This window comes from Pogona vitticeps, chromosome 4, assembly GCF_051106095.1.
Source record: "Pogona vitticeps strain Pit_001003342236 chromosome 4, PviZW2.1, whole genome shotgun sequence".
NCBI classification, from domain to species: Eukaryota; Metazoa; Chordata; class Lepidosauria; order Squamata; family Agamidae; genus Pogona; species Pogona vitticeps.
The window spans coordinates 199377366-199400535 of NC_135786.1; the positions used below are offsets into that span (position 1 = coordinate 199377366).

General features: G+C 41.7%; 1 long non-coding RNA gene across 1 annotated transcript in view; it reads right to left on the minus strand.

Moving 5' to 3' along the window:
• LOC140706945 (uncharacterized) overlaps positions 1–23170 on the minus strand; it is a 125769-nt gene that overhangs the window by 65420 nt on the left and 37179 nt on the right. The window lies entirely within an intron of this gene.

The window sequence follows — 23170 nt, forward strand, 5'->3', positions numbered from 1 at the left end:
ACTAGTCTGTATAAGGTTGGGGAGGGGGTTCCGTGAGACCTTTGGCTCCCAACCTGCTTCCTGCATTACCGCAGCCCCCTAATTTTCTGTGGGCAAGAAGTTAACTGAGGTTCTAAATAAAGTATGGCCCTAATTTACTCCATCACTTGCGTCTTGCCTGTCCACTTCTGGGGTGGACAGGCAAAATGTCTCACCAAACTACAAACACCAGAATTCCTTAAATAGAGGCAATGACATTGGTATAGAACTTTTGTACCTCTGTAGTATAAAGACATTTTTATGCTGTTGATAAAGGGAGATACGCATGAGAAGGAGAAAATTAGCTATACAGTATTATACTATATAATATGGGGCATGTGATCTTGGCCTATTTTGTAGACAGGCACTAAGGCAGCATTGAATGTATCTGGAAATTTTCCCCAGAACTCCTATGCAATACAAGCTCATTTTTCCTTCATACGGTTGTGTATTCCATTTCACATCCAAACAATGCAATCTGCAATGAGATTTTAAAAGATTTAAATTAAAAAAAATATAAGCAGAAGCCAATTGTGAAATTTGCCTTATGCATATATTGGTCCAGAACTGAATGTTGGCAGATAGCTTTTATAAGTTTTGTGGTTTTTGTGTTTAGCCACTTTGGAAAAGCTAGGTCCAAAAGACAGTGTACTAGATGGCATGCTCCTCTTTAACACAGTATTTATGAATGTTTGCTTTAACCTGCAAAGATGCAAAACAGCTCGTGGCATTAAAAAAAAAGGAAAGGAAAAAAGGTAACCCCTCCCTCAAAGTCAGATTTGATATTATAATGAACAGATACAGTCAAATGCAAAAGCATTATCGGAAGGAAAACAATATACAAACGATTCCAATGGCTAGTGTTTGATATGGAAAGTTTTCAGAGGTACAGCACAATGGCTGAAGATCTGGAGGTGTTTACACCCAGGAGAACAAAATGGGATTCAGTTTTTTTGCATAAAATGTGCAAATGCTAACTTTTATGTATACATGCAAATTTAGACATAATTTAAGCAGAAACAAAACACCATCTTGCAATAAAAGGGAAAACCATGGCTAGGAGACTATTGTGACTATCCTGTATATTGTCCAGGTGCTCACTGTTGCTGGGCATTTTCTCCCTTCTTATGATTCTTTTATCTTCAAGCTTGGCCCAGATAGCCCTTCAAATAGGCGTAGGGAGAAGAACTGCCCCCTGTAAAGTAAGTCACATGCTCCCTCTATTTAAAATAGCCATTTCCCATTTAGGTGGGACAAAGTCTTCTCATCAGGCTGGACAGTTTGTAGCTGGGTTCCTCATTGGTCCTCCAAAGGAGGAGAAATGCTAGAAGAAACCAAGAGAGGGTGGTAATCTCTTCTACCTCTTGTCTCATTGAATCCTTGCATACTCATTTCTAGGTCTCCCCCCCCCCTTTTACACTCCTCCTATTTTCCTTCCCAACTCACTCCCAAATTCTCATCCCAGCTTCAGTTCCACCAGTTTGTTTCCATGTTTGTTTGGTCTCTCACCTCTTCTAATCATGCCCATCCTTTCCCTAGTCAGGCCTCTCTCCTCCAAGCCATGGCTTCCACTAGGAGGAATCTCCAAATGACAGGCTGTTCATACATTTTACATTAGCTCCAGATGCCCTTAATGTCTTCTGCCTTCAAGGAACTGCCAAAACAATGGGGGGGGGGGAAGGAAAGCGGGGGGGGGGGGAATACCCAGTTCTACAATTTAGCTCGATCCTTAAAGAGGCAGAAATCATATCAGAATTAAGAAAACATATTTACTGTTTAGAAGACTCAGATTGGCCTTCCTTTAAAAAAAAATTCAGTGAAAGGAGAATCTGAATTATCATACTTCTGTTTTAATGATACTTTTGTGTCAACCGGATTGCTCTTGGATTTGGCTTGATATCTGTATAAAACTGTTCATGTAATTCCAAAAGATCATATTTTCTATAGGTGCTGATGTTTATCCATGTTTTATTCTTTTTGAAAGTTGATACTATATGTGAGCTCCATCACTTCCACTCACCCCATCCCTATTAGCATCATGAAATGGTTCATATAGACCTGCCAGACAAAACAGAAAATTAGTAAACTGTTTGTTTCATTGGTTTTAAAGCTTTGCTAGAGCACATCTTCAATGATTGTGACCTAATGTAACCACAATCTAGGTACGAAAGAGATTTTAAAATATATGATTTTTTGTAAAGAACATACAACCCTTCATAGGCATCCTTCAGTCTCGAGAGACTATGGTAACATGCTCTGAATCGAGGAGTGTCCTCTCCAGAGCATGAAGCCCGGGTAAGGTAATATGGAGGATAGGCTGTTACCCAAGCAGCAAATCCCCCCTCTCCACATTGCTGAAATGGTCCAATGGAAAGGCAAGAGCCAATACGACTGGTTCCAGCAACGTCGCAGGAGTTGGCAGAACGACACGAGCTGCCTTCGGGACTCCATCTCCGGATTTTGCCTCGAGGTTAACTCCTGAAGCCTTTTCCATGAGTGGATATAGCCACAAGGCAGTGGAGGTTTGAAATCGGAGTTTTCCTTCTCCGAGATGGACTGCCTTCCATGGCTGACGAGCCCCACCTACCCGGCCTGCTCTTTAATAATGCAAAAGTATGATCTGATCCTTAAAACTTTCCTGACTCCCTGGCTTATGCAAATCTAATTGGCTTTCCTATTTACCATATTAAGGCCAGATACAAAGTTTGAGAATTTCGTGCACCGTTAGGCGTGCGGTCCTGGGACACGCTCTTTTAAAGCAGGAAGTCCCACCCCTAGGCCCCACCCCCCAGGCCATGTGGTCAGGAGACAAAAGAAAGCCCAGGGAAAGAAAAAACAAACTCAGCATGGCATCCATGCAAACAGACCTGGCCTTCGCCCTCAGCCCAGCTTCCTAGGGAAAAGAGTCCAGGGTCCTGGGACAAGCTCTTTTAGAGCAGGAAGTCCCACCCCTAGGCCCCACCCCCAGGCCATGTGGTCAGGAGACAAAAGAAAGCCCAGGGAAAGAAAAAACAAACTCAGCATGGCATCCATGCAAACAGACCTGGCCTTCGCCCTCAGCCCAGCTTCCTAGGGAAAAGAGTCCAGGGTCCTGGGACAAGCTCTTTTAGAGCAGGAAGTCCCACCCCTAGGCCCCACCCCCAGGCCATGTGGTCAGGAGACAAAAGAAAGCCCAGGGAAAGAAAAAACAAACTCAGCATGGCATCCATGCAAACAGACCTGGCCTTCGCCCTCAGCCCAGCTTCCTAGGGAAAAGAGTCCAGGGTCCTGGGACAAGCTCTTTTACAGCAGGAAGTCCCACCCCTAGGCCCCACCCCCAGGCCATGTGGTCAGGAGACAAAAGAAAGCCCAGGGAAAGAAAAAACAAACTCAGCATGGCATCCATGCAAACAGACCTGGCCTTCGCCCTCAGCCCAGCTTCCCTTAACCAAATAATTTTAACGTCAGATGATAAATTAATAGGAAAAATATATGAATTTCTCTCAAATTGGAAAATGGCTGATGAACAAGTCAAAGAAACAATGGTACAATGGGCACAAAACTTTGGATACAATATTGATCTTGAAAAGTGGCAAAAGCTGTGGACTAGAAACTATAAAATGACCATGACATCATCTTATAAAGATAACTTATATAAAATGTTCTATAGATGGCATTTACCACCTGATAGACTAGCTAAAATGGTTCCTAATCGATCAAGTAAATGTTGGAGATTTCATTAAAAAATTGGAACTTACTATCACATTTGGTGGACATGTGATAAAGCAAAAAGGTTTTGGATAAATAAATAAATAAATAAATAAATAAATAAATAAATAAATAAATAAATAAATAAATAAATAAATAAATAAATAAATAAATAAATGGCTTGTTAAAATTTAAAAAAAACCATGTAAATTTTAAACCAGAATTTTTTCTATTAGGTATAATACCAGAAAATGTTGATAAGCAAAATGTATATAACTCTGCATATTTTAAGAATTATATTTGTACAGTACTGGAAGAATGTGGAAGCACCTCAAGATGAAAAAATAATCAAAAAGATACTGGACTGCACAGAAATGGACAGACTGACATTAAAAATTAAAGGGAAGGAAGATTCAGAATGCTATCAAACTTGGAATCAGTTTTATCAATGGCTAGAAGCACAATGTATAGAATAAGGACTTAATATGTATTGTAGCTCTATTAACAAATGATTAAAAGCAGAACCCAGGAGCCTCACCCAGTTGAGTCCACTTCAGAGAGGAAAAGGATCTGTTTCAGTCAAATGAAGCCAGGATATTGTGGAGATTTGAAGCCCAAATGGCAACACACTCTCTGAAGCTGAGAAAAGGTGGGCTGAAGCCAGGGAAGATAAAAAGAGCTTGGCAAATTTATTGGCTAGTTATCAAAAAAAAAAAAAAGAAAAAAGAAAAAAGAAAAAAGAAAAAAGAAAAGAAAAAAAGAAAAAAGAAAGAAAAAAAAAGAAAAAGAAAAAAAAAAAGAAAGAAAAAGATGTCCACCAAGGTGTTTATAGTGGAAATAGAAACAACATTTTCAAGATCAAATATTCACTAGACCACTCTAGCCACCTAGAGTGGTTGTAATGACCAGATAGGGGGGAGTTCCGGTTCCGGCTCAGCCAGGCAAGACGCTCATGGCTACACAGCGGTGATTTTATCTTTATTTTATGTAATTTTATATGGTTTTTATAGCTTTTGTTTAGTTGAAGTTCCTATTCTACTTCTTGGCTGAAGGCATGATTTTAACCTTGGTAAAAGTAAACACAGAGATAATGACCACTGGAGCTGCCAAGAGATATTAGAAATACCTCTGTACGACAGAATTACACAACTGCAGCCTTGGGAAGAAAACAGAAGAAAATAACACCGCTACTGCGGACAGTAAGCACCTGCTTGAATCAAGTCTGCAAGAAAAACATTTACTTTGTTTAAGAAAAGCCATCTGCCTTCGGGGGTTGTTTGGCATACAGCAGGGGCGGATCCGCTGACTCCGTCAATCTACAATTGACTCACAGTGAGTAAAAGTCCTCCAAGGAACGGGTGGAACAACCTGCCCCTTTAATGGTTTATGTTTGAGTGTTTACCGGAGCTAAGAAGTGTTTTTATACAGCTATTACTGACCGTAACTGTGAAACCCACATTCTTCTCCCTTTGAGTGGTAGTTTGCACCTGCAGAAGTAGAAGGGGACACTAAATAAGCTTAATTTGTGGAGTATAACTATGGTCACCACTAGGACCAAAAAAACCTATGGCAAGTTAAAAAAGGCTCCCAAAAAGCGAAATCAGAAATCTATAGCAGACTTCTGTGTGGTCTCAGATCAACGTGAACATGTACCCTCCTATAATCAAAGGCCGCTGAGGGAATTTACATCAAGTACCCCACTTACTACGGACAATGTAGGCATAAGTAATGGAGAGACATACCAGGGGGCTGCAGTCGGAACTCCGCACTCCGGAGGAGAAATTGGCAATTGGTCTCTGGACCCAGAACTCCTAGAGAAGGCTCTCTCTGCCTCTATGGAATCATTCTATAAATACTTAAATCTATCAACACCTGGGCCTAAGGAGAACCATATGGAAGGAACAGTAGGCCCCCAAGATGCTCAAGGGCCTGAGAGTGAACAAACTAGGATTATTTACACCCAACTACGTGATCAGTGTCTCCTCTCAGCTAAATCCAACCAGACAATTTTCAATAATCTGCATGATCTAAAGAAAGAAATCGCTGATACTAAAGCAATACTACAATGCATTGCTGACATGATAAAGTTGGGGATTTTAAAAGCAGCACCCCCCTCAAACCCTCAGAATACTGAACAGAGAGGACTTCAGGCAAAAAAGGAGCTGGGTACAAAAGATCAAACACACAAAGATAACTCCCTAGCCTTTAAAGGTCAGAGTTACCCACAGTTATCAGAAAAAGCAACTCAGGACCGAATGCCCATCTCTGGGAAGACCCCAAAGGCCTGGGCTGATCCATATGAGCGAAATGAGGACACAGAGGACACAGAGGGACCTGACCTAACATCCTCTAATCTAGAGCTAATAACCATAGACGAATGGTGGGGAAACACCCCAGAAGAACCCTATCCCCAGCATCCACTTGCTGTGACAACATGCAAGGAAAATATACAGATTAAAAAACCCCAATGGTCAGCAACCTCAGACAGTGAAGGGTCCACCCCTGCTGAAAGCCCATCACTCAAGCCTGTGAACCACATCACCATCTACAACTGGCCACTAAGAAAACCAAATGGCACCTGGGCCTCCAACTCAGAAGTATTGCGGACAATAACAGAAATTCTGGGCAAGGATTGGGATGCTCAAATGAACACAAAATGTTACTGCATCTATCCCAGCAAGCCCGGGCAACTAAGAGGCAGGGTGCACTTGATCTTCGCCAATAGTGAACAGGCCCATCATTTTTGGAGCCTGTTGTACAAGTTTGAAAAAATAGCAGTATCTTTCAAATGGGGAATACATACAACTTACTCAAATATCAACCTAAGACCGATCACAAAATTGGACACCTACAAACTAACAAATACATCCAGAGAAATTCAGGTTCCAGAACAAAGAGATGGCCCCACAGCCGCTTCCATAAGGAAGATAACAGCCGAAAAACCTAGCTATGACCTGTACAGAGATAGAGCTGAAGCTTCCACCATTTACAACAGATCACCTTCCAAAACCAAATCAGATGGCAGAGGAAAGGAAACGCAGATCAATGTTGCAACCTTCCCAAACAATATCCCAATTAACAAGCCTCGTGATCTTACAAGCAAAATCAAAAACCAGAGTAATCAGGTGAAAATGCTCTCAAGGCCAAGGCATCTTTCAAAAGGTATTACATCCTCCAGAAAAAATAGAATATACCATCCATACAAAGAGAAGTTACATCCAGCCTGCTCAATGGGAACTATTTCCGACTCCACCTCTGAGTGGCATATGGGCAATAGATATGCCCCTTTAGTAGCTTATCCCCAGAACTGACTATTGGAAGGCAAAAAATATAAACATCTTAAGAAGCCTTTGTCCAGGAATATTGCATGGGGGGAAAACAAACAAAAAGTCCAACTCCACAAAGATACCACAGTTCCAAACACAACAACGACTACCTACCTGGGTAGAGCTGAAAGATATCCCTTTAGCAGAGAGACACAAAGAAATCAAAACAACAAAGACTGGGCCCGTAAAGATTATCCTTTTCCCACACCAGTTGCTCCCCTCACCTACAGAGGATGTCAGTCATCAGATGTATCCCTGCCTGCTCTGGAGAAGCTAACGTTATACAAGGAAGGGAACCCCATTAAAATGCTCTCTGCCACAAGAGGAGAAATGACCCCAAAGGCAGAACAACTGAACATTCAGGAGCGAAATGAGGCACCAGACACTCAAGAATCACGGTGTGCCCCAGAAAGCAACCAAACATCTGCATCTAAAATTGAACTTTTATCATGGAATGTGGCAGGTTGGACCAGATGTATCTCCCAAACCCATGATACTCCTTTCTTTCGTAGCAAATATGACATCATTCTTTTGCAAGAAACTTGGTCTGACAAAGATATAATTCTAGATGGTTTCAACTCTTTCATGGTAAAGGCAATCCCAGGGCGCGGACCGGGGAGACTGAAGGGGGGACTGAGCATCCTGGTATCAACGGCTCTGAAAGTGAAATCTACGATGAAACCCCCCCTGAGACAGCTGGCCATGGCAGTAGTACTTACAGGAAGTATGAAAACCCTATTGATTATTAACATATACTTACCTCCCACATCCAGAAAAGCTGAAACAGAAGGAAACTGGACAGACCTTGAAAACTATGTAAGAGAGCTTATCATGGAACATCCGGATGCTTTGGTCCTGACTGGTGGGGATCTAAACGCCCGTATGGGACCAGATGATGACTATCTGGGAACCAAATTTAAGATGATAGCCAACATAAGAAATGATAATGTGGGGACCCTGAATCAGGAGAGGGCATCTAAGGACCAACATGCAAATTATGCCGGGGCCTGTCTGTACAAATTTGCCTACAGACTGGGCCTCTCAGTTTTAAATGGCACAATCACAGGTGATACTCCAGGAAAATATACATTTATGGCAGCAACTAAAGCTAGTACAATTGACTACATCCTGGTGTGCAGGGGGCTCCTTTCCATGGTCAAAACTCTCCAAGTACTTCCTTACATGGAGGGGGATCATTTCCCCCTACATCTAAGTTTCCACCTAAACGTCAGAGATTTAGACACAGAACCAAGATATCATACTGAAATTACAGCACTAGAAAGAGTGGGTTGCCGAGTAAGATGGTCACCTAAACTGGCACAAAATTTAAAACAACTTTTAACTTCGAAAAATTTGATTGATGCCCTTAATCCAGTAGGAAGCCAGACAGTCCACTGGAATCCCATAGATAAATATGAAACTCTCCTACAACAATTACAGCCACATCTCGTCCACTCATATAGCAGAAACCTTCAGAATTCATATAACCGATCCAAACCTTGGTTCAACCAAAGCTGTAAGGCAGCAAAACAATTAGTTAATCAGACATACCAGGAATACCTGAGAGCAGAAGACCATGTCAAAAAAGAGGTCCTCCTAAAACTACTGGTACATAAGAAAGAATACAAACAGCAGATACATCACAGTAAAAGAGAACACACGAGAGAACTATGGAGGAAGGTGACTGAAGCAGCAAAAGCCAAAAATCCATCCCTTTTCTGGAAACTAATCTCAGGCAGACTATCAGAGCCCAAACACCCATTATCCTCTTGTATTCCACCAGATAAATGGGTATCCCACTTTACAAGTATGTATGAGGATGTTATTGTACCCCCTTCTCCAGTAATGCTTGGAAGCACTCCCAAATGGCCCCCGGTGACCCCAGGCGAAATAATAGCTCATATAGATCAGTTAAAAAATGGAAAAGCCCCAGGCCTTGATGGCATCCCACCAGAACTCCTAAAAGAAAACAAGACATGGTGGGGCTCTTTTCTAGCACCTCTCTTCACCCATATTAATGACACAGGCCAAATCCCGATATCATGGAAAACGGCCACAGTGGTCCCATTTTATAAGAAAGGGAATAGGGAGGATCCAGCCAACTACAGGCCAATAAGTTTGCTGAATATTATAAGCAAACTATATGCAAGGCACCTCCTAGACAAACTCCTGGAGTGGCTCGAAGTAGAAAATATCATTGGGGCAGAACAAGCAGGCTTTCAGCCAGGGAGATCCACAATAGAACAATGCCTAATTATACAGCATCTTATAGATAAATACTCAGCCAAAGGAGTAACATCACTCTATGCTGCCTTTGTGGACTTTAAATCAGCATTCGATTCTATATCGAGAACACACCTCTGGGACAATCTATCAAACTCATCTATAGACAAAAGACTTCTATATCTAATCAGGGCCCTACATGAAGAAACATACCTGAGAGTCAGGTGCAGCAGACAGGGACACCTCACGGAATCTGTGCAAACGCACAGAGGTGTTAGGCAAGGCTGCCTGCTGGCACCAGCATTATTCATATTTTACATAAACGACTTATCAAGCTGGCTTAACACCGCCGATCTCCATTCACCTAAACTTACAGATAGAACAGTGCCAGCCTTACTCTATGCTGATGATACAGTAATTCTATCCAGAACCCCCATAGGGCTGAGGAGGGCACTTAAGAAGCTTGCCTCATACTGTGAATATAAATCATTAACGATTAACTATCAGAAGACCAAGATAGTCGCCTTTGGACAGAGACCCAAGAGTAGGTCATGGCAAATAAATGGACACAGTATCGAGCAGGTGAACAGCTTCAAATATCTGGGGGTAGTATTACAGGCCTCAGGATCTAGGCTTCAGCATAGTAAATTTGTGGCTGATCAGGGAGAAAGATCGGCAAATAGTATAGTAAAATTCCATCTCTCCCAAGGAGGGTCCTTCATACCGGCAGCCCTCAAATTGTATAGAGCAAAGGCATTAGCCCAGCTGCTGTACGGCTCATTCATGGGGCCACCCAGTTCTCACTTCGCACCACAAGAAATAGTCCAATCCAAATTCTTAAGAACTATACTCCAGGTCCCAAGATGCGTGTCAAATGCAAGGATAAGGCTAGAAACAGGATGCCTTAAAGTAGAAGCCTGGATTAGAATTCAATCTATATATATGTGGCTAAAGGGACAGTTAAATCCAGAAGGCCTATTTTCCTTATTATTTAAAGATAACTATCAATCTAAGTGGGTTAAATCGGTCCAGGGCTACTTGGGGAAAATTGGCCTCTCACCTCAGGCACTTATATCCTCTGGAATAGAGCAGGCAAAACAAATAGTTAAACAAAGAATAGAGGACAATGAATACCAAACAGACCTTTCTAGCATCCAAAATATGGCAGCACGGACTTACATCAAAAATTGTATGGTACCGGCCAAATACTTAACATCTTTGGAAATTAAAGGAATTAGAAGAGCCTTTACTCTGGCAAGGTGTTTGGCCCTCCCCTCTGCTGTACTAGAAGGGAAGTATAAAAATACCCCTTTTGCTGAAAGGTTATGCTCCTGCCACCTGAGGGAGATCGAGACCATACAGCACATGTTCTTCACCTGCCCATTGTATGAAGCAGTGCGAAAAGAGACTATAACCTCCTTAATAGATAGATTGCCAGGACGTTCAGAGGGAAATAGGCTAGAGTTCCTTCTCTCAGATGTTGATGTCCAGATCACCTGTCGGGTTGCGAGGTTCTGTGTAGCAATTCTTCGACTGCGGAAGTTAAATACCAATTAGATTGCCGTTCCCAGTTGTATGTATGCCAACATGTTCTAATGGAATACTGAAAGTTAGAAATTTTAAGGTTTTATAAGGTTTTATACTTATGTGACTGGTCTAAGGACTGTAAATAAACTATTGATTGATTGATTGACCAGATAGGCGGGGTATAAATGGAATAAATAAATAAATAGATATCTAAAAATTTTTTAAAAAGAGCTGGAGTGTGGGGAGGGGCCTGCTGAGAGCTATAAATTCTGCTCTTTTCCTCAGCTCCAGTGCTGACAACAATAGTTTTATCCATATCTGACTGCTTCTGTTAGTCTAGATTCCTTTGAATACCCTACAACCTGGATTTGTCTTTTCACGGTGCTTCTGCCTGTCCCGTGCTTGACTGGTGAATGGCTATTAGACTGAACTCTTTGGAATCTTCAGTGTCACCCCAGTACTTGGGACTGGATTGGTCTTAAAAACACAGCCTGCCACAGTTGCTGCGTGCCAGCATTACAACACTCAAGCCAACTTATAAAATGTGGTTGCCATATTTCAAGGTGGGGCTTCAAAGAAAAGTGTGGAGAATCAGGGTCTCTTTATATTCAACACTAGGAAATCTCTGATTGTTTTCCTGTCTTTAAAACAAATTTTAAAACAAATAAGAACCCCACTAGGTTGTTTCTTTTCCTTGAATGATTACTGGGAGGGGCTGTGGACTACTTTTCCACAGGAGAAGCTGCAGGTTCACTATCAGGCCCTAATAAAACAGTTTTCGCCACAGAAGATTGTCCTTCTTGATCAGGCTCTGAGTGGCATGACATGATATATATCTTTGCTCAGTGCCATAAAATAAGCAACTATTTTTTTCATTCTTCACCTGTATCCCTCTCTGTCTTCATAACAGATCTGTTATACACCCTAAACAGTACTAACCAAGGTCATGACATTTCTTCCTAGCACTGCAGTATTGATCTCTGGCTTAATTTTATTTTGAAACCGTACCAGCACACAACTCATTAAATATCACACAACTTCCCTATCTGTTTCAAAGAGTTAAGAACCAGCCAACTATTTACCAAAGATATGCTGGTGTAGTTGGATGGCCAATAAGTTATTGAAGATGGTGAAACATTTTTCACATACACTGCAACACATACAGTACTACAAAGCATCAGTTGACTGATGGAAATAGTTGATGAATTCTCTCCGCAAAGACCTTGACCATTCCAGATTGAAGTATTTGCAATCATCAAGTACAAATATAAGCCTACATTCTGTATATCTTTCTGGCACTGTCTAATAATTAATGTGTGATTATTGGAAAAGAACTGGAGCTTCCTATTGAGATGTGCTGTAAAGAAGGAGCTAAACATGAATATTAAGCCAGGGGTTGATATTTATTGGGAGGGGCCATAGCTCATTGGTAAAGCATATGCTTTCTAAGTAGAGGGTTTCAGGGTCAGTCCTGGTAATCTCTAGTAGAAAAGAGCAGGTGAGAGATGAGGATCCTTTGGAAACTTTTGGAACCATTGTCAAGGTGGCAATACTGGGCTGAAAGGGCTGGTATTAAGCCTTGTAGCTTTGTTTCCATCCTTGTTCCTCTGTGGCATATAAAGAATCAGTGACAGAATTACTGTAGCTTCTAGGGTTAACTTTTGGCAAAAGGAACTTGAGTAGCATTTGTAAGGACAGAGCTAAACATCATAAGTTACTCAGGATTGTGCCCAAAACATCTGAATATTTTATTATGTTTAGTTATCAGCGAACTGGAATATTTTGAATAAGGACTTAGCTTTTGTCATACAAAGTATGTGAGAAGTAAAGGTAAGCTTAGATGACAACTAGCAATTTACAGGAACAATGAAGACAAAGGAACCAAGATCAAGATAACAAGGGAGCATATTAAAGAATACTGGAAATTTCAAGTCTTTGTGGCCCAATGATATTCTCCTTGGAGATTCCAGTATGAGAAATATTAGAATTGTTGCCTGTTATGTTTTAAAGACTATTGGAGTGTTAACAACAGGTCCAGAAGATATGGAAGAATAAATATATCCTCAGTGCTTAATGCTTACATTTGGAAATATTTCTGTTTCAGCAGAGCTCCTAGTGAGGGACACACAGCAGGCCACAGACTGAAGATCCCTGATGCAGCAGCTGCTAATGTGGTCAGTGCTTTAATGGGAGACAGACATTCAGTTCATCAGTTTTGGTTCTATGATGGAATCTCTTACTAGGTGGCTTAGGTGTATATGTGTGTGAGAGAGGGGGGTATCTTGACTATTACTATGCAGCCATTATCATGGTAGCTAGTAGCTTCATCCTCACATCCTGCCCTTCCTTTCCATGCTTCAATTAAAGCCCAGGGAATATGTTATAACTCCTTCCAGAGAGCCATTTCAGTTCAGGGAACAAGAGTGGCCAGGTAGGCCAGGGATAACGAGATGAGTAACAGAAAGAAAGGAGGGGGAGAGGGATGCAGCAACCAGTAATTTTCAGTCAGCTTTTAAAAAATAGTAAAAAATGTTATAGGGCCATCAAAATGAGGAGAAAAAAAAGAAAGCCCTTTTTAATGAGAAAATAAAATTTTGTGGAAGGTGGTAGGCAATCTATGGTACAGCATAAGTTTAACTTTTTCTCTAGACATGTCATTCCTCATGCTTGCTACAGGGTTTACAGAGAAAAAAGTGTATTATAAGCATCTGGAGTTGAGGGGAAAAGTGTATCTCCTATGAACTCTCCAAAATACAAGGTAAGGAAGGACTGGGAAAGGTGCAGGTTCCTGAAGAATGAAAACATGCTGAGCCAAATTTTCTCAGAAGGAATTTTTTCTTGAAGTAACCCAGGTGTTCTTGGAGTACAACTCCCAGAACCCTTTGCCAGCACAGCTAGTGGGGAAGTTACAGTCCAAGAACATGTGAGTTATCCAAGGATGGAAGCCACTGATCTAGAATGACACTAGATTGAGAGTGTTCCAGAGTCTTCAAAATTGTGTCCAGGCGGCCAAGAAATTTATTGTTGTTGCTACACACACTGGCAACAAGACAAAAAGAAAAAATAAAGCTGTGCTACAACATATATGTAACACAATAATGGTGTACATATATATGTACAACAATGTTGCCATATATGTGAGAAACCTCTTACAAGCCTGCCCAGATATTAAGAACAGTGTTTAAATTATGTTTGGCATCTCTGCTGTCAACAGCAAGACACTTGGGATGGTAGGTTCTAGGGCAGTGATGGTGAACCTTTTTGAGCCCGAGTGCCCAAACTGCAACACAAAATCAACTTATTTATTGCAAAGTGCCAATACTGCAATTAAAACCTGAATGCTGAGGTTTTAGTTTAGAAAAAAAAATCTGTTCCTACACTGCAAGGGTTAAATGCTGTCCCCCCCCCATGGGTGGTATTAACAAATAAATACTTACTGGTGGGGAAAATCTGCCTTCCAGTGGGAGGGAGTTCCAAAGGCTGGGTGAGTCTTTGAAACACAGCTGCATCTTTGATAGTGCAGGGATGGTGTTAAAATACTTGTATGTGTTTCAAAAACTTAGGTTGTTTTCTTAATGGGCTCCTTATAATATCTTTTTCATGGCAAGGATAAGCAAAAAATTTCCAAAAAGAGGCAAAACAAAGGGTCAAAGGCTTCATTGTGTGACTGTGCCCATCCTTATTCATTTATTACTTTCATTTTTCCCCTTAGCTCAGGGCTTAGGAAAGTTCCTTTTGGTGCAAATGCTGGAAGATAACTTTTTTGGAGCACCAGCCTAGAATCCTGTCAGAAGGCCAATACGGGGAGATTTAACAATCAGAGGAATTGGTGAACAGGGATACATTCATAGACCACAAGTAAAATAATCTTGGAAAATGCAAGCTTTTGTGGATAAATCACATGATCAGAGGGACTGTTGACATCATATTCAGCACTCAGCCAATCCCAAGGGTGTTGCTGCTGCCTTGGAAACCCAACCCCACTCTCCTGGATCTTTGTGACCTCACAGAGCCCACCTCTCTGCTGGCAGATAAAAGAGGCTTGCTGGGCAGGGCAGGAGACCAGAAGGGAGGCCAGTGGCCAGACGGCAGTCCGGCAAAGGGAGCGGCAGTGGCTGCAGGGGACCCAGCCCTTCTGCCCTAGGCAAGTTCTCTTGCGAAAGCAGATGAACTTGTTAAGTGGGCTTGCGAGTTAACAGCTCAAGGCTGGCGGAGATCCATGGCTGAAGCTGGTTGATGTCAGCAATGGACCGGGGGGAAGTCGGTGGTCGTTGGCAGACAGAAGCTGGTGGACTCTCCCTGCGAAAGCTGGCTGAGGCTACAATGCGGAGGCCGGCAGAGGTTGGCGGATGAAGCCGGGGGACGTTAGCCTCCTGAAACCAGATGGCAGAAGCTTGGTGGGTATCGGTGGATGGAAGCCTGGGTGTGTGTGTGTGAATGGCTGGTGGAGTGAAAGTGTGTGTGTGTCAGGGGTGGTGGTGGTGTGCATGTGTGTGTGAATGTGTGTGTGAATGGGTTGGCTGGCGTTCCGTGGGGATGTCGCTGGGGCATGTGTGTGACCCAAGCATTTGGGAGCTGGTGGAGGATGGCTTCGAAAGCGGAGTGGAAGAGATGAACTGATGAATATTCCTGCTGGCAGCCAGTGGATGTTGGCAGGTGGAACTTCGCAATGAAGTTGCCAGAACATTGGTCAGTGGATATGCCTGGGTTGAAGCCGGTTGATGGCAGTGGACGAGCTCGCCCCTTAGTTGTTTTTTTCTCTCTCTTTCTCTTGCAGGGCCCAGTGCATCCTCTTCCCCAGGGGATGCGAGGCACCAGAAGGCAGGCATCCTGCTGGAGCTGAATCAGGCCATTGTCTCTGCTGAGGATACCCGTTTAGCCTCTTTTCCAAAACCAATAAAAGAATTTTCCAGAATGGTTTTGAAGCATTGCCTTGTTTGTCAGGGGCTGTCATGGGATTATTTTCCCCATCCCCTCATTGTATCTGGAGCATAATGCCTGGGGTGGGTCTTTGTGAAATGGTGTGGGGTCTTGTGATGTCACAGGAATTGGGAACATAATATTTCTTCATGCATATGTGAGGGAGTGAGCTAGGCATTGTGGGTTCCCTGTCTGAGCTCCTAAGCAAGTACAGTGGTGCCTTGCAAGACGAAATTAATCTGTTCCACGGTTAATGCCATCTAGCGAAAATTTCATCTTGCGAGGCACGGTTTCCCATAGGAATGCATTGAAATTTAATTAATACATTCCTATGGAAAATAAAAGTCCAAAACAAAAAAATTAAAGTTACTCACCAGGTACTGTAGATTGAGCCCGGCTCCTTACAGTGCTTTGGTAGCCCCAGAACAGCCAGAAAAAGAGCGCCAAACAGCTGAGAGCCAGCACCCAGCAGGGAGCCAGCAGTCATTTTGTGCTCTTCTCCGCTCCCGTTCCCCCCTCCCCACCTCACAGCTGATCGGCGCGGGGCCTCAGCAGCTTCTTCGGGCTTTCCCAGCAGGTAAACAGGCAGTGGAAATGCACCCGGGGAAGTCTCTGAAAGTGGCGCTTTGCCATGGGGGTGGATGGGGGTGAGTGGGTGGTGGCAAGGGCAGGCCCACCACCACCACTCCCGCACACCTCCACAGCAGAGTGCTGCTTTCAGAAGCCTCCCGGGGCTTGTTCAGCAGTGGAAAAGCACCCGGTAGGCTTCTGAAAGCGGGGCTTTGCCATGGTGGGGGCGGGCAGGCCTGCTGCTTGAGGGCAGTGGTTACCTCTGAGCACCTAGTGCAGTGATGGTGAACCTTTTTTGACCCCGGGTGCCCAAACTGCAATTAAAATCCGAATGCTGAAGTTTTAGTTTAGAAAAAACAACTGCTCCTGTACTGCAAGGGTTAAATGCTTGTGTTTTTTTCCCTCTCTATGGGCAGTATTAACAAATACATACTTACTGGTCCTACAATTCCCCACTGGGCTCGACAGGTAGTGGTCACCATTGCACCCCTCTGCTAGACCACTGCACCAGCAGAGGGGAGTGCCGAAATCCAGGTTTGGAGGACAGGTAAGTATTTCTCTATGGCGACTTATGACTCATGTGCCAACAGAGAGGGCTCTGTGTGCTTGCTGTGGCACACATGCCATAGGTTCGCCATCACTGTTCTAGGGGAATGGTTTACCCAGTAGTGGCACCATACAGTTGGAATGATCTCCTGAGAGAGATGCAGATGGCCTCACAGTCATCGTAGGTAACTTAAGAAGCAACATTTAGTTAAGTTCATAGGTATGTATGTGTTTAATTATAATCACATGTTCATGATTTTGTAATCTTTTCAGTCACCTTGTGAGGGCAATGCATTCTGAGAGTCAGGCTGATACTCTGTTAAAAAAATACGCAATATACTACAAGTTCTTGTGTTTTTCTCATTGTGAGGGTCCTAACAATTGAACCTAGTATCTGGATAGCTCATTGAATTGGATACCTGGCTGCAGAGCCAGAGGATGGAAATCCCACTCAGTCTCTACAGTGCTCTTGAGAGAAGAACCAGCCTGTATAACCTTAGTCAAGCTGGCCAGTTCCAGAGGACAACCAGAAGAAGGGCCTGGTAAACCACTTCTGAGTCCTTTGTACGTAGGAAACTCTGGAAGGGGTAACCCATAAATTGGAATTGAATTGGCAGCACAACATTATTATTATTACTCACAATTAAACCCAGTGGCTACATCACTGCAAAGCATTCAGTCATTCCCTTGGACAAAGCTTTTTAAAAAATCAGAAGGCAACAAGGATTTAATTTTCATATATTTGCTGAACATAATGTATTATGTGAATTGCCAGAAAGGAATGTCCTACTTTAGTACTGAGTTTTAAAGAAATTATGTAGGAAAGTAATTAAAAACTATGTGTACCAAATTGTTCTCTTCTGAAGAATAACTCATAGCAAAAGGTAAATCAAGGAAACCTTTCCACTGCTTTAAGAGGTTTTTTTTTTTTAAAAAAAACTGGATACCTTGGGGCCACAACTGATCTGGAATCCTGTTCATCATAGGCATGGATTCATTTTGCCTAACTGTACGGCGCTTGCGAATTCCAAGGTTAATTTCTTAGATTATTCTAATATTCATCAAAGACTTGTGAACATCCCAAGTCTTCACAGTTTAATATGTTCATTTATAGAAAATGGGTAGAAGAAATGAAAACTAATTAAATGATTTGTTAAAAGCCTTTATTTTTTTTTCTTTTATTTTCTCCCCAGCTTCACTCACTGGAGGAAAAAAACACACATCACACATCTTAAAAGAAAGCCTGAATTAAGTGATAGTTTGCCGATGGTTGGTCTTTGGAATGAGAAAGAGCAACAAGACCTTCAGGAACAAGATTCATTTTTCAACACTGAGATCTGACTATAAATATTCTAGACTTTTAAGGAGGGCAATTCAGAACAGCTGACTTTCGGGCCAATGTACATTTTTCTTCTGCTGAGGGTCACATTTCCTGAGGTACCTTGACTCAGAAGACATCCCCTCTTTCTCAGACCAGGACCTTGCTATCATACTTCAGCTTCACCAACCAGTGTTAGATCACGCTGACACTGCCTCTCACTGCAAAGGCTGGCCTTTTCCACGGTGGCCCCATTCTTTGAAATACTTTTGCTCAATTAATCCAAGAGGCAGAAGCCTTGTGGCCCATTAGTGTTTTTCAATCCCTCTTAAAAACTAACTTTTTGATCTGTTACCTAGTGATGTGTTTCTAGTTCTTGTTTTAAAACTGTTTCAGAATGGTTTTGTCTTGTCACATTATTCTACCCGTTTTTATGTAAACCACTTAGAGATTTTCTGGAGATTTTACTATGTTGTGCAGTATATCAGTGATACCATAAAATAAATTGTGTTTTCTAGCTCATTGGAGAATGCAGGGTAGATTGTTCTCTGTTAAAACAGCCACTTTGTGCAACATCCTGCAACACTGAATTTGCTCTTTCATTTAGTTTCTGCTACCAAAGGATGATTACCAGTTCAACTGCATGTTGAAACACTGAATTTCATGTTTTAGCATGGGTTTAGACCAGAGCTACTGCATCTTCTGTCAAAATATCAGCGTATCATGCCCTTGTTTTTGCATTGACACTGCCTGCAGTTCGAACATTATGTTCTGTTATTTGAGTATTTCAATGCAAAGCAGGGATCCAATTTCAGAGACAAGATAACTTTACGATTTGCAAGAGAACAGTTTACTGGTGTCACAGTGGGTTAGTATGTCTGGCTAAAACCAGATGGTGATTTTCAGTGGAAAAAACTGGACTCATCTCTCTTAAAACTTTTGTGAAAGCACTATTTGTAAAAGTCTGTCATACTGTGGACATGCCTACTCAATGTGAGGGGGGAAAGCATGCTTTAATAAAATATTCTGATTCAGAATTATACACGTTCTACTACAAACACACACACAAACATCATTTGAATCTCAGCTGGTCTATTTACAATGGTAAACTAAGCAAACTATGCATTAGACCTACAGATAAATGACATGTGAATAAATTGGACATTTTGTAGCACAGACAACGAGAGTGAATACTAGGCTGTCTGAACTATCTCATATTGATTTGATGGCTTGCACCAGTTACTTCTGCCACTGTGCTTTCCTCAGATCACTTCTGAATTGATCTTTTGCTCACCTGCCTCTGGTATGCATTATTTGGCATTTATTTATTGCACAAGCCACAAGAAAGAATGAAGAGGGATAGGACATCCTTCCATCTAGTTGGTAAACAGCCAACTGAGAAGTCAAAGAAAGAAGATGCCACCACTGGAAATATTTCCACTATATTTACTGCACAAGGGGAGGGCCTCCTGAAAGCCCATAGGATCAGCAGTGAGGTGTCACTGAGGTGTGAGGAACTCTGGTGGGAAAGAGTGTTGTTTAAAGGAACAGAGGCAAATTAGGAGTGATGCTAAACAGTGCTTTGCCTGGTTCTGTCAGGAGGAAGGATAGTATGAGATCCCTTTGTTACAAGCAGAGGAGAGATCTGAGCAGAGGAGTGGACCACCTATGGTGCAGCATCAGCTTGAGCTAGGTCTTCCATGTCATATCAGCATTCAATGGCTTTTAGTTATTGTTTTTATATCTCCTCGCCCTTTCAGAGGCTTAATAAAGGAGCCTTTGACGGCTTGGTCTACTTTTAGATTGATGTGTTTTTCAGGTGCTTTTATTCAACTGCAAATATTTTAAATAAACAAATAAATTGTATTACGTATATTGTTATAGCATTATAGTAGTCTGAGAACAGAAACCCACAATTCCACACACACCCTAGAAAAAAGCTACAGTGACAGTACTTTTGAAGTTTATGCTGGAGTTTGGTATCTGGTCTCATCTGCTATCTTGAGCCATGAGAAGGAAACTATTTCACCAAGACATTCTAATTTGAGACTCAGTACGTGCTAAGTGAAGTATCACTCATGTCTGATTTTAATCATTTTTGTATTTAAATCTGTATTCTGCCTTTCCACAGGGAAAAAAAAAAAAGAGGCACACAAGGCAGAAAAGTGAACACTGTCTCTTTGGGGCAAATAAAATCCTCAGAGGTTCTGATTTCTCACCTCAGCAGCACTGAGGCTCCAAAAGTTCACGTGTTGTTTTAGTTCTGTCCTTCTTCACAATAAAGCAAGAAATCTTGTTTTTGGCCAGCTACATTCTTAAGGATTTCTGCTCCACTTGTCTTTCTTTCACCTCACTTGTGAACAGCCCATTATCTTTATGGATTGTGGATGCTGACTAGAACTCCAGGATCACAAGTCAATGAAGCATATCAAGCTCTATTTTATTTATTTATTTAGATGGGTTGGTGTGTTTTTTTTAGCTGCTAAGAGATATAAGAGTATGCCACATTCTGTCAATCAGAATTAATTGCAGTAATGCTTCTTTGGCAGGTCCTTCACAAAATAACTTGTCTCTCATCCACATTGATGTTGATTGTTACCTGCAACAGGACTTCATCAGCACTTTACCTCCACTTTATGCAAATGATGCACTTCCAGTTTTACAAGGGTATCAAACAAACCAATTTTAGACCAATCAAGCAGACTGAATGACAGAATCTCTCTCTCTCTCTCTCTCTCTCTGACAGTGGTCAGGATTATTGGCTTTTTGAAACATCACTTGTTTATGTACTTGCACATTAAAACCCCAAACACTTTCTTACAGGTTTACTAAAACAAATTGGTTCCTTTTGCAAAGAATGATCCAATGTCTTGTTTTTCCCACTTTGAATTCTTATCCATTCATGGTCTTCGATGTTTGACGTTGCTTGTCTCATTTTTTTAAAAAAACAACAACACTTGATGGGAAAACACTATTCCTTCTGTTTGTCCTATGCATCAATTGATTTCCCAAGTGCAGAAAATTGCCATCATGGATCTAACACCAAGAGTGATAGTAAAAGGCCACAGTTCTTGTTTTTGGCAAGACCAGTTAAAAAAAAAAAAAAAAAAAAAAAAGCAAAGCGTGCTGCTTATATATTGCCCCGTAGCGCTTCAAGCACTATCTGGGCGGTTTACAAGTTAATTATGCAGGCTACACATTGCCCCCCTCCCAGCAAGCTGGGTACTCATTTTACCAATCTCGGAAGGATAGAAGGCTGAGTCAACCTTGAGCCGGCTACCTGGGATTGAACTCCAGGTCGTGAGCACAGTTTTGGCTGCATTACAGCGGTTTTAACCACTGTGCCACGAGGCTCAGTGGTTAAAATAATATGGTCTCTACTGCGGTTGGTTTTGAGCTATGCCCTACTGTAAAGATGATAGGAGGAATAACAACAGAACAGGGATGTCAAAGAATGGCTTCACTGTATGATGACCACCACTCATGTCAAAATACAGATAATAAGATCTTGTGAACCACAAGTACAAGTGCTCACATGTAGAGGATCCCTGCAACTTCAACAGAGGCCATTGTCTTCCTCCACTTTGTGTACTTTCTGTACATATGCATCAATGTATGTACAGGCAGAGCAATGGATCACTGAGGAGAATGGCAGGTACCTGAGCATCTCCCGATCATCATTTCTCTCTACACCTCTGTTTGGCACATGGAAAGACTAAAGAAGGGAACAGGGTTCTATCTAACCTACAACTATTCTCCACACATAGATTCTGTATCCATGGTGTCCTGAAACATATTAAGATCACTGGAAGCTGTTAAGTCTGTATTATGCCATCATAAGAACTATGGTTTAAAACACTCATTTTCATTGCTCACATGTTCCAACTACTGTGATGCTCAACAGGTAGAGATGAAACACAGCTCAGTAACTGAGCACATGCTTTGCATATGGACAGCCCCAGTTTCATTCTTCAATATTAAATGTACCTGTGTTTAAAAAAAGCCACTGCTGGTCATAGCTGACAATAGGGGAAAAGAGGGGCACACATCTTGCCTAGTATAACACAAGCTTCCTATGTTTTACTCTCTTTCATCCATATATAGTTGGTGATTATCAGCTATGTTCTCTGTCAGATGTTCTCTGACGTGTGGATATGCTTTGAAGAGCAAAGACAGAGAGAATACAATGCAAAGCTTCAACTAGAGTAACATTCAGCCCTGTTATTTTGATAGCTGTAAAATGTAACACAGCATTTTTATAATGTTCCCCATTTGCAGCATAATCTACATATATCTTCTCAGAAGTAAGTCCCATTGGATCCAATGACATTTAATTCCAGGTAAGTTTATACACAATGTTGCATAGTGGATAGAATAACAGACTAGGGGTGTGATCAGACAGGCATTTATCTTTCTGTTTGCTCCTAATGCAGGATAGTCTGGTTCACTCCTTCTGCCAGCAATCAGATCACATAGTTGCTAGAATGAACCAGCCCATCCCCAGAGTGTTCCTATATACACTGTTTTGGGTCACTGTTAGGAGCTACTGTTTTGTTTTGTGTGTGAGAGAGGGAAAAGGATTGTTCTGTTTTGGTTCATGTGGTTTCTAATTACTGGAAACAAACAAAAGTGGAACTTGTGGCTATACATTTCCCGCCCACTTGCAGTTTTCCAATATTGTTAAATAACTTAAGAAGACGGCTTATACTTCACAATTTTGGGAATTCTATCTATCTATCTATCTATCTATCTATCTATCTATCTATCTATCTATCTATCTATCTATCTATCTATCTATCTATCTATCTATCTATCTATCTATCTATCTATCTATCTATCTATCTATCTATCTATCTATCTATCTATCTATCCCACCCCACTAATGGCCAGGCTACTACTCTAGGCAGCTAAGAAAGAGAATGAAGTAATAACAATAACAGCAAGGACAGTAAGAACAACAAGAGAAAAAAGATCCCAAAATATAAGCGAAGGAAACATGTAAAGTGCAAACTCTTCCTCTGCTCTTCCATGGAAA